Below are 14309 nucleotides of genomic sequence, written 5' to 3'. Positions count from 1 at the left end.
AGATAAACAAATTGAACTTCGTTGTTGTGATTAAAGTATTACTTTTCTAAAATCTTAGTTCGTAGTTCTAAACTTACTCCCTGTGGGATCAATATCTAGGACTCCATTAGAGCCCTATATTACTTGAACGATACGTATACTTGCGTTGATAAGTGTGACTTTACAATTATTGAATATTTATTACGTCCATATTTATCTTATATTTTTACGCATATATAAAGTTGCAGTCAGTTATCAAGACACATTTGAAGATTTATAAAAGAAGAAAGTTGAGATTTTTTGAAGTGTGCTTGAAAGTTTTGAAAAGTGTTGGAAAGGGAGAGAGTTGTGGAGAGATTTTCAGGCACCACAAATTTACTTTATCCTTTATGTTTTTAGTTTTATTGTGAGAGTCAAGAAAGTTGTAAAAGAGAAGAGATTCAAAGGAACTTCAAGAGTTTGGTGGAATCTTTTGTTAGAGTTAGAAGACTTTAATGAGACAGGTTAAAGCCCCCAACTTGGTTTATTATTTTAGATTCTGATACGAGATGTTAGTTCTCTAATGGAGGAATCGAGGGAACTCTAGAATAAGAGCTAGTATCTTCTATGCCTAGCCGGTCTTCACAATTATTCAAACTTTAAATTAATCAATGTTCTTTATAGCATCTCTAGTAAGGGTAAAGAATATTACTGTTCATATTTGACACAATACAATTTGCTTACTTCCACAACAGAATTCCTATACTTATTACTGATTCATGATAAGGAGAAAGATATTTTCATTATTTTTCTTTTACATAAACTCAAGTTATCTTTAGAAGTTTTATTATTTTGTCAAAATATCAAAAATACCAAAAAGAATTGAATTTTACTTTTTGAGAAAATATCTATAGTTTAAGTAATTGTCTTTTTAAAAATAAAACGTTTGTGCATATTATGTATTTTCCCTGTGGGTTCGATATTCAGGACTTAATCAACAAACTTAAATTCTTATTTTCTCCAGGATCAAGTTTTGGGTTCTGTTGCAAAGTAAGATTACATAAGTGGAAAAGAACATTAAAGTTATTTTTATACTATTGCACATAAGCAGTTTCGGGTTCAGTTTCCAATTCTTTTCCACTTCTAAGTTGAATAGCCTTAATCTGCTCTTTGTTCTGATATTTAGGATTTACTTCAACAATACTAGGCAACATTCCTGGAGGTCTATTGCTAAGTGCAGTAGCAATACATCCTAACTGATTTTTCATGTTTCTAATTGTAGCTCCTTGACTTTGTAACTGACTTTCCATTTGTAATATTAATTCTTCCATTGACAATTTCTTCTCCTTACTTTCCAAATTACTATTAAAACTTGGAGGGCAATAAGGTTTATAAGTTGGATTTCCTTGATTGTTGGAGTTTCCCAATGGGTTCACAACATTGTTTCTCCATTACGGATTAGCAACATTAAAGTTATTATTTCTCCAACTAAAATTTGGATGATTTTTCCAACCAGGATTATAATAATTGACATAAGAATTGTTAGAACAATTATTTATTACATTTAAAGTCATTGAGATTCTATCATTTGTCCCAATGAGTTCTCCTCAAGCACAGGTGGTGTCTGAGAAAAATTTATTCTATGTTGATCTATCTTCTTTGATATAACATCTATTTGGGCAACCAATATATATATTGCATCAAAATGATGAAGACTAGCTACTCTTTTTGGATTTACCCTTTCAGAGGGCCATTGAACATTATTAGTAGCCATCTCTTCAATTAAAGAATATGCTTCATCAAATGATTTTGACATTAATGATCCACCAGCAACGGTATCAATTATTTATCTAAGAGATCCAACCAAACCATTTCTAAAAAGTTTGAATTATTAACCAATCTAGCAACACATGGTGTGGAAACTTCTTAAGGGGATCATTAAATCTTTCCTAAGCTTGATAAATTCAGTCCCATTCAAATTGAGAAAAAAATGTAATATCATTTCTACGCTTAACAGGTTTTGAAGGTGAGAAATATTTAGATAATTTTTTTTTTGATAAGTCTCCACAAGTTTTGATAGATTCAGGCGCTAATGATTTTAACCACATTTTAGCTTTATCTCTTAATAAAAAAGAAAAAAGCCTAAGTCTGACGGGATCATTCAACACTCCATCATATTTAAATGTAGCAAACAATTCTAGAAAACTAGCAAGGAGTAAGTTAGGATCTTCAGTTGGTGTTCCCCCGAACTGATTATTTTGTACCATTTGGATAATAGCATGTTTAAGTTCAAATGAATTGGCAGCTACATCAGGGTTTTGAATACTCAAGTGAATTTCATCTGTTGTCGGATTAACATAATCTCTTAAGGGTCTCTGATGATATTTATTTTGAGAATTACTTGAGTTCCAAGCCATTCTACTAGAATTATCTATCTCTTTTTTGTTGTTTTCAAATTTTTTTAATTGTTCTTTCTAATTCTGAATCATAAGGTACTAAATTTTTAGATCTTAAATTACGCATATAAAAATATAATAAGCAATTAAAAATATGCAAACACACCAAAATATGAAAAAATATTCAAATTAAACTACAAATAGTTTTTTTAGTTCAAATAAAATATTCTAAATTATAAAATTATTTACCAATACTTTCCGTTACTTCCCCGGCAACGGTGCTAAAAACTTGATGCGGCGATTTGTTGTGTAATGTTTTTGTAAATATTTTTCAATATTACAAAGCACACACACAACAGTGCCAATAATAAATATGCAATTCAATCCCAATAAAAATAACTTTAGTAAAAAAAAATTTTGTCTTTTAAAATCTTTAAACTATCAAATCCCGTAATAATAACGCAAGTGTATGTATCACTCAAGTAATAAATGGCTCTATTGCAGTCATAGATATCGATTCCGCAGGGAAGTTGAAAATGCTTATGAATAAATTATTATGGTTATAATGTAAAACATAATTTAAACTTCAAAATATAAGTACAAAATTCAAATCTAAAGTGGTTGAGTGTATGCTAAATAAAATGCAGTTAAAAGAATTACTTTAATTAAACTAATTGCTAAACTTTGAAAGTAAAATTCTATAAACAAAATAAAGTTTCTGTGATGAAGAGTTCAAATTTAAGAAAACATCCTTCCCCTTTACAATGAGTATATGGATTGTGAAGAAATTGCTAAACTCTAGATTAGTCAATATTCTTTATGCACTTGAAAGAGGGTATGGAATAGAATTTCTCCTATTTTGCACAATACAATTAGTGTTTGGTCTCTAATTACGTGGTTAGGTTGGGAGGATACCGAGTCTCACACCAGAGCTCCCACTACTCCCTTGTCTGAGGGCTAACAATCTCACATTAATTTCCAATCAACTGGACCAAATTGGAGATTTTAATTTGTCACCTTAAAATCTCCAATTCTGCATCTAACAAAGTATATTTCCATATTTTTTTGCACACATCCCCATGGATAATATCCTCACCCATGAAAATGAATGCGACTCTCACTATGTTGTAGAAATCATAGCCCTTTCAGATCATATATTTCTCAACATATTTTAACATTTCAATTGGCGAAAAGTAAATGAAGATTTGAGTTCAAATCATTACAAATTTTTAAAATTTAAAACCGTATAAAACAAAATCAAATCTTCACAAAACCATATCTCAGAGTAGGAAGAAGAATAAAGAAAACTACTCAAAATTCATAAGAAGAATATGACAAAACACGAATTTCATATATAAAAATAAGTTTACAAAATAAAAGAAATAAAAGACACATCAAAAAAAAAACTAAAAGACACAACTTCTCTTACAATCCTTCCCAAGAAAATTCCTAGAAGTTCTCTTCAAGCACTTTCCCTCTTTTCAAGCACTCTCAATTCTCTCTTGAAAGTGTAATGAAGAAGAAAACTCTCACTTTCCCTCTCCTCTTACAGCCCTTGAAGAAAATCTCCAAGTCCTTGACTTTCTCTCTCTAACTCTCTCTGACTCTCACGCCACACCTTTCAAGCCACCACCGAAAAACTCCTCTTCTAACTCCCTTCTTGCCCTAGACTTCCCTCTCTTTTATTAGAGGCTACCTCCCTCCAAAAAGAATTCAAAATTTTCCTCTAATTTTTTATCCAAAAGTCAAACCTTTATGAATTCCAAAAGACATGTCTATTGATTCAAGAGACATATCATTTCATCAAAGAGCCTTGTAAAGTGTCTAGATGCATTGAATCACTCCATGGGGTGTTTGAAACATGTGGACCCTTCAAAATTTGCACAAATTTCATCCCAAATTGCCTTAATTCATAAAAGGTCATCTTTGGCACCTCAGGCGCTGATTATGGCGCTTCAAGTGCCAAGTTGCTTAAGTCTGCGTTGTTTTAGGTTCTGGCGCTTCAGGCATCGCAGCGCCAACTCTCTGTGAAATGGTGCTTCAAGTGCCAATCTGGCACTTCAAGCACCAGCTCTCTATAAAATGGTGCATCAGGAGCCAATTTGGTGCTTCAGGCAACAAATTCACAAAATTCACTATTTTAACTCCAAATTTTGTCTTTTTTGCTACTTCTGCTCCAAATACCCAAAATTGATATACCTGCAATAAAAACATGAAAATACCCTTCTTCAAATATCACCAAAAATAACCATGAATTGTACACTTAAAATAACATATTATTTTGGTGTATCACCCCTCTTAAGCCCAAGCCGCCTTCGTGAGTGAACCCAACCCAAATCCATGACTTGGCCCAAGCCTCCCCAAAATCCATGTAACCACATTCCAATTTAATTCAACCCATTTACACATGGCAACTAACAATTGATTTCACCAATCTCCAGCCCTGGGCTCCCTGAGTCGGATGGTGACCTTTCCCTGGCCGGTCGGCCACCTTGGTCGCCAGAAAACCCAACCTAAGGGGAGCCATCAAGGTTAACACTCAAAAGTAAGCCCATCCAAGGTATCTCACCCCAATTGCACAATATCCCTCGCCTTCCCTCCACCTAAGCAACCATTTGCACCCCCTCACTTGTTCAATTGAGCCCTCCTTCCCTCTCTATAAATGGGACATGACCTTTTAACCAAGAGAGGTTGTTTAAAAAACCTTAGGGAAACTTCGTCAAAATCACTCCAAATTTCAATTGCATCCTTCCTAAGCCCATTCCAATCACCTTTAGCTTTATATCTCCACTTTCTTGCTCTAATTTTGAGCTCCAAACTAGGGCATTTCACGACCACCATCCAAAGTCTACCAAAACTCCAATTTAACTTGCCTAAAATCTTCACCAGAGCCTATGTAAACTTTCCCAATAAAAACCCCCATCTCCCGAGCCACCCTTTGGACTATAACATGCTTAGGGCCAACCATAACTCAAATCAAGCCTTGGATGAGGTTCATGGACTCAAGGCGATCATCTCCAACCAACCCAATCAAGGCCTCACCTTGGGCAAAGGTATAACCTGAAATCCCTAAATATTGCCTCGGTTTGGACCTTTATGAAAGAAATGTGTATTTCATACGTATTTAATTGCATAGATAAGTTCACCTCACTTAGGTGAAGGTGTAGGAACAAACCATGGGTGATTTCATTGAGTATTGAGCTAGATCGTGGTGTTTTAGTGTGATTGGTTCTCGGGTTAGGGCGATCAAGGGCGATGAGTGGGTACCATTCATTTGTGCATGTATCGATCGGATGACACGAATGGAGTCGGACGAGCGAACGGGGCATAAACCACAGGCTGACTCAGCAGCTTGTGTGGAAAGGTCAACCAATCGGAGCGCATCGCATGGGAGTTCGGAGCTACCTAGATTGCATTGGCGCCGCGTCAGATAAGTAGAAAAATAGGGAGTTTTAGATTTAAATAATTACATAATCTTTAAAAATACTTATCATGATGTAGAAAAATCATAAAAATTAAATAAAAATATTCCTATGCTCAATGAACAGAGGAGAATGATGTAGACTAAAATCAATAATATTTGCCTTATATTTCTTTTTAAATTAATTAAATACTTTAAAACTTATTTAAATCATAACAAATTAAATATTAATCACAATAATGTGAAATTTGGAGGATTTACTCAATTTACTCTTTATGTGCTTAGGAGTGTTCTCTGATTTTTCAAATGCAAGAGAACACCCCTACCATTAAAAGCCATAATTTTCAATGTTAATTACCTTTATTTTATTTAGAAATATTATAAAAAATTAAAAAATAAATCTTAAAAATATGAACTTTGTTTTTTTTAGTTCCATAGAGTCAGACGATCACCAAAAAAATAAAAATGGACTTTAAATGTAAAAATAAATTGATAAATATTTTTCTATTATGCAAATTAATAAAAATTATAAAAATATAAAATAATTAAAAAAATCACAGAAATGTCCTAAATTAAAGAGAATGATTTAAGAAAGCCTTTGTGAAAATTTAAAAGTCATCAAAATTATTAGCAAAAAAAAAATTAAATTTTCTAAGTAAATAGGATTTTAACTTAGAAAAATTATAAAAAACAAAAAAAAAATTATGAGAGTTGGTTTGGAGTGTTCCTTGAGACAACAGGCACTTAAGAAAAATAAAATTGAAGTTAAAAAAAGTTAATTTTTAGGCATTTTCTTAATTTAAAAATGATTAAAAATATTACAAAATAATAAAAATATAAAAATACTTCAAAATGTAAAATCTCATCCTAATTATAAAAAACATATCCTAATTATAGAAAACAACTAAAAGATGCTTTTATAAATTTTGAAAAAATAAATATATAATTTTATGCATTTAAATGTATTTTCCCTTTTTTTGAATGAAATAATGACAAAAAAAAACATAAAAATATGAAATTCATCTCGCTAAGTTCTCTCAAGTCACGGAGATCAATGAAAAATATAAAAATATATTTTTGAAATAAAATATCTTATTTATTTATTTATTTATTTATTAAATTCAATTCAAAATTATAAAAATTAATGTGTAATTCAAAAATTCATGAAAATTATTCCAAGTGATCTTCTGACCTAGATCAACCTCCTATAAAATTTCCCAAGTACAGAAAGTATGTTTAGTTAATTAACATTGAGAATTTCTATTTTTGGACTAAAATAATTCTTAAAAATTATATAAAATTCAGAAAAATATAAATTCTTCTCTGATGTATAAATTGACCCTTGAGTTGGGTAACAACAAAGTTTTCAGGTCTTTGGAATTAAATTGAAGGAATTATGAAGTAAAGAACCCTAAGTGTAAATTGGTAATTTTGAAATTTCACACTTTAATTTAGATTTAAGTTAAATCAGAAGGTAAGAGGGTAATATTAATCATACATAACTCTCATAGGTGTTTGAAACATAAAGGTTTAAAGGGCAGAAACCAATTCACTTTTTTTCTACGAGAAGGTAAAATTATAAGTAATCAAATTGTTGTGGTTTGGAAGATAATTAAGTCTTTGATGATTCTAATGTGAGGGGCATGAGTTAGGAAGACAATAATTCACTAATTTGAGGCCCTAAACAAAATGGTTAAACATAATCCAATCTTTCGAAAAGGATCAAGCATATTCATGATACTTTTTTTTAAAATTAAAAATTTATCCTTAAAGGATCTAAGAGCTTGGTAGTGAGCTAGGCTTGATCTAGAACATTTAAACGGATTAGAAAAGAAAGAATTTAACTTATCATGAACACTACAAGCTCAAGCTAAATAGAAAAAGGCATAAAATTCCTTAATTACTAAGTTATTTCTAAGGGTACTTACCTACATGGTCTTTTTGTATGACATCAAACAAGTGATTGATTGCCCCACTCATGGGTTAGTTAAGACATTGAAGTTCATTGAGTACAAATTAAATTTCAATGCTTGAAGGTCTGAGTCTTGAATAAGGTATTCAAATCCTTGTGAGTAATATATGATATTTTCATGTCACATATGGATCATTGAACTTCAGTAAGTCGGAGGTCCGGGTCGCGAGGGCGATGAAGATAATGTTTATGTGTGCTAAGAGTGGGATATTTGAATAATATCTCCTACCTCAAAGACCTTCGTGGAGAAAATAGGACCGATGATAATATTCCCCAACATTGGGTAAGGCGTTGCCCCTAGCTTTCTTAGGTAGTTGGTAGTTCTAGTTTGATCTGAGTGATTAACTTTTGGACTATCCAATTTTGTCAAAACATCTCCATATATATATATATATATTCACACACAACATAACAAAAACATCTTTTCCTACAACAAAACTACTTTTGACTGCTAAGTAAGTTCTGCATGCATGAAAAATTAAAGATGTTTTGGATAAATTTCTATATAGGTCCACTTATTAACCATTTTGATTGAGGTCGGGAATGGCGTTTCTTAGATTTGCTTGGTCGGTAACTCCTATCCAAAGTTGGGATTATAAAGCACGCAGCCTGCTCTGAGCCCCCACCTTTACCAAATTATTACATTTCATTCCAATCTTCTATATGTGAAAACGAGTTTTATTTTACTCGATTCATGTTTTATTTTGATTTGCTTAAGTTTTTCTTGTGACATATTTTCTTGAGATTTGCTTAAATTTCATGTTCAACACTATATTATGCTTATTATATTAACCCTTTTTGTGGTAATAGTAGAGGCCCAGGTACGGACTGTTATAGTTGGTTTTCCTTTTCTTTATTGCATTATGTAGCATGCTTTACTTATACACATTTTATTTATATACTTATCAGACCTTTTTGGCAGAAAATAGTAGTTTGGTTAACTATGATAGATCACTATAACACATGAACAAACACATGCCCTTCAATAATGATAATAATAAGAATAATTGGACCAACAATAATCAAGAATAAAACATAAGACATAAAACTCTAAACATGAAGACACTATCAACAAGGAGCTTGGAGCAAGCTTTGGGGCAACATGATAAAGGACTTCTGCTGACGAATAAAGGCTAAAACAAATCTAGTTCAGCTAAACATTTCTCTAGAATTAAATAGCGAGCCATAGGATTTCGAGTTAATTTGTTTAGCACAACGTAAGTCCTCAATTTATCTTTAGGCTCTTACACAATCATGTTGTGCGACATAAGTCCTAACTCTCTTTAGGCTTTGAGGTTTTCGTCTGGTACAACAACCTCCTATCTTTCAAGACAATTTGCATAATCAGGATGTAGGTGTAAGCCCTAAATAATAAAATTGGCAGGATTGCAACATCAAACAATATCATCTTCAAAGTTGAAGCCAAATAATAAAATAGATTTGGAAGTCACCGAGATTTTCCTCAGATCTATGACGCCTCCTATCTTTAGTCTATTGGATTTCAAAAATGACTTTTTCTATTTGATCCTTTCTCATTTGATTTTCTATGTCCGACTTTGAAATCCTAAACATTGAATTCTTGAGGGCAAGTACCTCTTATCATCATCGAGAGTTTTCTTAAGTGACTTCGGTCATTTAGGATGTAATTAACTATAAAGGCTTGCCTCTGTAGGGAGCTAAGGAAGTTGGCGGTCACACATAAAAGGATTTAATATAAAATAGGTAGGGGAACTTGTGGGTCACACATAAAAGATGTTAATATAAACTCTACTTAATCTTTAATGTTAGGTAGGAGAACTTGTAGATCACACATAAAAGGTTCTCAGACCAATATGTCATGAACTCTTTTAGTTTATTCAATCGAGTTCACTATAAAGTAATGTGCCAATTCCTTGGGATAGGTGCATTGTTTGTATTGTTGTACTCAGTATTTAAACTATTGAAATGTATGAGATCTTGTTAGTCTCGTGTTTTCAAAATAAAAATATTATTTTCCAAAATCAAAATTATATATTAAATTAATTCAAAATTTATTTTTTAGAATCCAATTAGACAATTGACAGTTTCTTCAAAGTTGAATGAAATAAGTTCTTACTCGATTAAATATAGATTAGACATAGAAAACAAACAAATAATAATAATACTAGATTTGTGCAAGTAAAAACTGATTATTGTATTTATTTAAAATACTGGATATGAGAAAGTTATATAATCAATTTATTCAAATTTTAAATAAGAATTGAGTATTATGTATGTAAACATTTTCTATGGCACTGGAAACCAGTGACAAGGCCAGTAGTGGCTGACTAGAGGCAAGTGATCGACCGAAGTGACAGCCACGGTAGGTAAAATAACAATATTTAGGGTTTAGATATGTAAAGATAATATATACATAAATACGCATTTACAATGTAATCAAGTTTCAAATAGGCATTAAGGAGTGTCTTGATAAATGGATTTCAACTAGAAAAAAAATTATCCAGCTTGGCAAGAGAAGATAGAGAACGGGAGGCTTAATTGGGATAAGTTTTATAGTTTGATGTTGTACTGAGTCGTGTTTCATTTTCGGAGAAAAATGCGTGTATCCATACATTTTAATTAATGCAAATTAAAATATAATTTTGATGGGAGAATGTTGGCATCAAATTTTGATATCACAAGTGAAGGGTGTCAACCTGCATGACTCGAGATGGTTTACAGTTTCTCTGTAGCATTTTATAGTTCCAAACACCCACCCAAGACTCTCTAGCACCTTTTCGGGTCAAGAAGCTAGGGTTGGAGGCAATTTAGCCTTACCCCGGAAACCTGCCATCAGAAAGGTTCATTTAGGATGTGGAACATATTTTGTGTTCATCTTAGTGTTTAGGAGTCCTCTCATGGTCAAGGGAAGTCATGAAAACCTCCTACGCAAGCTACTATAAAATTAGGTTTTGGGACACCCTACCCGCGCCATGGTTTAAGACGACCTTTGGTATTGATTTTCTTAGTGGATGACCAATGAGAATACTACATTTCAAAGTTATGTGACTATATTTCACTCATACAGAGTTGACCATAGCTTACAAATTGACAAAATTCTTCGTCGGGTGCTATTTATTTTATTATATTAATACATGAATTATTTTTTACTATGTAGAGGTCCCTCACCTGGATTCTAGAGTACCGCCAACAGATCCACCAAATCTTTAAGATTCAAGGCAGGCATTGGCTTGCCAACATCTTTATGATCGTCCGTCGGAAGGGTGAGTGGCTTGCCTGGATTAGCAAGGGGCTCTAAGGCTAGTTGATCGTAGCTTGGTCCACTCTTCATTATGAGAGGAAGAGGCAGACAAACTAGACGAATTGAATGACTGAGGGGGCCAGGGGAGCTGCGCTCCATATTGACAAATCAATATCCTATATGGAGCACTATAAAAGGTTGGTAAGCTTTTTTTTAGGCATTTAAACATTATTTCAATGTTTTGTGTAACTTTTTAGAGCTAACCATTTTTGTATGCTACACAAGCCAAGGAGTTAAGCTGCACTCCCTCGGTTGCGAAGCTGCATGTCTGAACTCATCGACGCCTTGAGATTGTGTAGTGGATCCCAAAGCATTCCCGATTGGTTACTACAACTTCAAAACCTTAAAGTAAAAATTTGTTTTGACTCTAATTGTTCAAAGTGTCAATTAAATATTGGTTTTCATTATGCAGGAGGAGTTCGAGCAGCTCTGAGAGAAGCATATGGCCACTCAGGCCCATAATTTTGGCCGCAGCAGTGGTAGCCAGTCTATCGCTGGGCAGTCCGAGGACAAGCTTTTGAACCAGAAGGCAGGGAGGAAAAAGGGTAGGATTTATAGCCTTCGGGTGAAGGGCATAGCCTTTGAGGTTGAACACTCTCATGGTTCCATTCTTAGTTCCCCAAGCTCCTTACAGCCAGACCAGGAGGCTTTTACCAGGCTAGTGGCTGCAATGAATGATGGGATAAGACAGTTGTTCGAGCAGATGCTGGAAGACCAATATAGAGTAGATGGATCTATAACATGCATGGAGAAGACTTTAGTAGATAGCCAGGACATGCAATAATGACATCAGTGCAGAAGGAGGAAGAAGAGGATAGAGATGATGAGTAGTTTCTTTTTTATGTTTTCTTTTATTTGCAAATATTATGTAGAACATTTGTTGTGAAATTTTGTGGATTAACTTCTATTCTTATTTGGGACAATTTATGATAGTTTTTTTCTTTTATTAAATATTATTTGGAGATTTAATTTGTGATATGGTATATACTGTGGAATGTGTTTTGTGCAGGTTGTAGAAATGTAAATCATTTTCTAATTTTTTTTTATTTACATATTTGTGTTGCATCCATTTTCAAATTAAAAATCTGATGCAACATCGACTATAATATTTCGTCATTCAATGATATTTTATTACGCAAATGAGATGATAATCCAACACTAATATTCATCGTCTGACATTTTTATATACAAATTTTAATGCATATTTTGTATAAACAAATCTAACGCCAATATGATGCAACTTGGAAGTAAATAACATTACTGACCCCTAAATTAATTTTGAAATAAATCGAATGTAAATCAAACGCAAATCTGATGATAACCCTTAAATATCGTTGGATTTACATCTGATTTTCGTCTCATCTAACTGACGCAAGTATGCTTAATTCTTGTAGTGATTAGGGCATAAATGATGTTAGATTTGATTGCTCTTCAAGACCATGGTGATCTTCATGTGGTGAACATCTCTTGGTTGATTGAGATCTTTAGCTTCCTTTCCACCATGCACCCTTACTCGAAGGGATTCTTGCAATTCATTTCAGAAAGTAGGGTCTGCATTGAGTGTTAAGAGACTAAAGGGTTGAATGCAGATGTTCTACTTCACTTCAATGGAGGGAGGTTCGACAATATGGTGGCCAACCTACATCCCATCTATGATGAACAAATTAAAGAAGATTACTTAATATGCCATGATTGTCACTTGCTTGACCTCAAAAAATTGGACAATTACTTAACTTTACAAGAAATATTTTAGTAGAAAAAGTATTCTTATATGAGGCAAAGTAACAATATAATAGTCGATCTACTATTACAAAGTTGCTAATCATTAAATTGCATTATGTACAAATAGTTAGTCATTTTGGGAAACACAAAACCATATTTTGAATGGAGAATATATTTTACAGAACTTCATGAAAATATAATGTTCAAAAAATGGTTGCTCAATAATTATTATGTAAATAAAACTACAAAATATAGTTCAAGAAAAAAAATTATCTCATCCAATCTTTATAAGCATGAAAAGACTTATCGATGGATATTCTTTTAGAATTTTCAAAGATGTCTTAGGGTCATGATAGTGTTTTTTCAGTACTTGATAGGATAAAAAATATGGCTCATTTTATGCCCTTCTCCAAAACAAATGATATTTCTCATACAACTAGACTACCTTTAAAACAAATATTGCAAGACCATGGTCTCTACTCAACCAATATTGTTAATAGAGATGTTAGGTACATTTCATAATTGTAAACAAAATATGATGAAGCAATTATTATTAGAATAAAAGTACTTAATATATTTCATCCCCAAATTGATAGATGAATTGAAGTGGTCAATCTCATCTTAGAAATCTAGCTTAGAAGTTTGTTAAGCTAATAGTTAAGCAAATGGATTTGTATTGATCAATGACAAAATGCGCTTATATTGTTATTATCTTTAGAACTGCAAATAAATTAGTTTTTTATTAGAACCAAGACAACTAGTTGATTTAGTGAGCATACCATCCAACATGTTTTCAAATGCAACATTCTTATTCACTAAGTGCTTTCGGGGCAATATATGAAAACAAATTATTTGATGTAAGAGAAACCATAATCAATCAATAGAATAGTATAAATAAAATGACTGTATTTTTTTTCGTGCATTCACCTGGTATACTAAACAGCTAATATACCATATTACATAGAAGGTCGTGTGGTCCTAAAACCTTAAGAAAATTAAAGTTGTTGTTTATCATCTTAAATTTCTCATTAGTATGCTCATTCATGTAGTTATTAATATTAAAGATTATATATTATATAAAAGAGTTATGAAATAAACACTTATTTAATATGACTCATTGGTAAGAGTTATGGTTCCCCACTTGTAAAGTTTTTTTATAGCCTACCTTTTTTGAAGTTGATTGTAACACTGAATTAGAGACTCTTATTCCTCAACTAATAGGAAACTTTTTGAACTTAAACTCTATAGAGTTTTTCAACTTGGTTTGAGAGAGTTGATGTAACATAATATATAAATCAAACAATTAAAACTAAATGTTCAATTATAGAAGGCCATGCAATAGCCCAAGTGGGAGTCCAATAAAATATCAAAATAAGAGCCTAATTAAGGCTCATCATAAAATAATAAAAATAAAAATTAACTAAAATTTAAATTATACTATTAAAATTTTAGATTTATATTTGTCGACACTATTTTTGGTTGTGGAGTTGCCCGTTAGAAGTTGTCGATCGCCGGAATCAAAATATCGTCGCCCATTTTGGAAGGACATTTAATATATAT

The sequence above is a fragment of the Phalaenopsis equestris genome, unplaced genomic scaffold, assembly GCF_001263595.1.
Source record: "Phalaenopsis equestris unplaced genomic scaffold, ASM126359v1 Scaffold001309, whole genome shotgun sequence".
In the NCBI taxonomy this organism is placed as follows: domain Eukaryota; kingdom Viridiplantae; phylum Streptophyta; class Magnoliopsida; order Asparagales; family Orchidaceae; genus Phalaenopsis; species Phalaenopsis equestris.
Note: the sequence above shows the minus strand (reverse complement) of the source record.